This window comes from Rhincodon typus, chromosome 30 (genome assembly GCF_021869965.1).
Source record: "Rhincodon typus isolate 14 chromosome 30, sRhiTyp1.1, whole genome shotgun sequence".
NCBI lineage: Eukaryota > Metazoa > Chordata > Chondrichthyes > Orectolobiformes > Rhincodontidae > Rhincodon > Rhincodon typus.
The window spans coordinates 6,976,324-6,978,938 of record NC_063361.1 but is presented as its reverse complement, the minus strand read 5'-3'; positions in this window follow the sequence as shown (position 1 = coordinate 6,978,938).

Below are 2,615 nucleotides of genomic sequence, written 5' to 3'. Positions count from 1 at the left end.
GTCTGTCTTGCAGGAGAGCATTCCGGGGATGAGGTTCCCATGTGCCAGCAGTCTTTGTTGTTTTAGTAGAGGTTACAAATTTGTGTGGTGTTGTCAAAGAAATCTTGGTGAGCTGCTGCAGTGCATCTCGTAGGTGGTACACACTGCTGCCACCATGTGCTAGTAGTAAGAGGAGTAAATGTTCAAGCTGATGGATGGTGTGCTGATTAAGTGGGCTGCTCTCTCCTTTGAATTATGAGTTGGTATCTCTGTGAAAGTATTCAAGATATGAATGTATTAAGTTGTCTGATGATGACTTGCTCATAGTTTAAGGCTTTCGTGTTTGGAGAGCTGCAACAGAAGTGAACTCCACAGTAGCCCTGTCTTCAGTGTTTCATTGCAAATAAGGCCAATTTTCCATATCATGGGAGCTTACTCTTAACAAAATCTGACATAGACAACAAAATTTCTCACTGCCTCAATGTTCCAGCGCACCCTACACTTGACTGCGGTAAGGAATAAATGATCTTTACTTTCAAGGTTAAGTTTTGCAAGATTGTTCAAATCTGGTGGCAAGAAAGGCAGTTAAGAGCTCCATCCTCACCCAAGCCAACATGCCTAACATCAAGGTACTAATCACTCCAGACCAGCGTACTGGGCACAACATGTCATTTGTATACCAGTTTCCCAAAGTAATTGCTGGATTGGGAATTTAAGCCATGGCAGGACAGTCCCAGGAGGACACTGGAAATGCTTGAAGAATGTCCTCAAAGAATCTCTGAAGAGCTCAAACTTCCTCACTGGTTGACAGGAGCTGCTGAGTTGTGATCAAACTGGAGAAGGCTCATTTGGGAAGGCACCGAACACACATGCTCAGACTTTATCAGGAATGGGTGGAGGTGAAATTGAAGCATTGAAAGGCATGGTCAAGTCTACAATTACCTTTCTTACCTGGCTGTCCAAAGCAGCACCTGTCCTGTTTGTGGCAAGGTCTGTAGATTGTGTCTTGGACTTATCAACCAGCTCGAAACCCGTTAAACCAGATTGGAGGCAGCTCATTAGAAGTAACTATTTAGACCAAAATATCTATTTAAAATAAAAGATACATTTCAATAAAATATGGATATATTGTTATGAACAAAATAGGAGAAATAGTTATTAACTCTGAGATGTCTAACCATACAACTAGCCACTCCAATATGTGATAACTATAATATGTTATTCTACTGACCTTTATTTGTAGCACAGAAGCTGGCTCAGAGCTTCGTGCTTGTTGCTGGAAATTGAGCCATTACATTGAATGACAAAATATACTACACCACAGAAGCAGGCTGTCTGGCATGACTTCTTATGTTGAATTTGTGCACCACATTTTCCCTCCTTCATCTCACCAACAGCTTCTGCTTTTCCCACTCATTCTTATTACTAAGTCCTTCCATCTAAATATCAAACAGATCCGATTCTTTGGAATCCTGTCAGCTCAGAACTGGACAGAAATGGCGCCTAAGTGGATAATTTCTAAATCTAAGGGCATTGACCACAAATGTGCAATCATCCTAAATCCAGTTGATAGAGTGCTATTTTCATGTAGATTTCATGCTGTCCACTCATTTCCATTATTGTTGCATGTACCCCAACATGGAACATGCTGCTGAGTAGCTGCATAAATCATCAGGGGCTTCAGTTCATGCTTCCAACACCAACCTGCAAAATGTAAAGTCTGCTACGCCTAATAAAGGGGAGGAGTATTCAAGCTGCATCATTCTGGTAGCTTCAAATGGTTGGACAACATTGGAAGACCCTTGGGAAGGATTCAAAATGGGATAGGTGGACAGAGAACATGCACCCACGTTTCTGATGCTTAGCTGAGATCTCTGGTACAGGAAGTAGACTGCAAGAGAGAAGCTTAGTTCCAACAAGGTTCCAGGAAGGTCTTCTGACAAGTGCTGAGAAGACAATGAGAGAATGTGACTGTGCCAGTTGATGTCACAGGTCTGGCACTGAAGATATGGTTGCAGTGCCACAAGAACCTTAATAAGGTCAGGGAATGCAATTTTATGTACCAAATCCTAATGGTAATTTAGGAAGACTTGCCATTTTAGGACATTAGGATGTAGGTTATCAGATGCAGGAGACTTGTCAGCCTTTCACCCCAATAGTTTTGCTGGTTACTTAAATCAACTGATTTTAAATGTTTTAAATTGATCTCTCCGTCTTGATTTTTTCAACTATCAGTGGTAGTATTTTTTTGTGCATTCTATAATGAAGCTGGATACAAAATACCTGTTTAATACTTTCGTCACTTCCTTGTTACCCATCATTAAATTATTTAGTCTGAAGTCATAAAGCACCTTCATTTTATTTAGCTGCTGTTTTCCTTTTTTACATACTTTTAGTAGCACTTACTGTCTGTCTGGTCTAAATTGCCCATAGTGTCCAGGGATGTGTAGGTTTGGTGGATTAGCCATGGGGAATGCAGGGTTACAGGGTTAGGATTGGGGTGGGGGGTGTGCATGTTGAGTCTGGGTGGGATGCTGTTCGCAGGGTTAGTGTGGACCCAATGGGCCTGTCTCCACACTGTAGATACTCTATGAGAAACTTCAATTATGAAGACAGATTGAAGAGGCTGATATTGT